Source organism: Muscardinus avellanarius (assembly GCF_963383645.1).
Source record: "Muscardinus avellanarius genome assembly, chromosome: Y".
NCBI lineage: Eukaryota > Metazoa > Chordata > Mammalia > Rodentia > Gliridae > Muscardinus > Muscardinus avellanarius.
The window spans coordinates 9957579-9957791 of NC_137809.1; positions in this window are offsets into that span (position 1 = coordinate 9957579).

Here is a 213-nt window from a genome sequence, read left to right on the forward strand (position 1 = left end):
TGATAAGCCTCATGGTGTGTAGTATGTTGTAGCGCTAATCTTTGTTCATTATTCAAAATAGAATTGTCTCTGTATTGAGGGGCTGTATTACATTAAATAAATGTGTTATATAAGAAAACTACTATAATTGAACATTTGAAAATATGTTTCTATTTTCAGTTAATAAATTGATGGTTTTTTCTTTTAAATGTATGGAAGATGCTTTGCAATGTC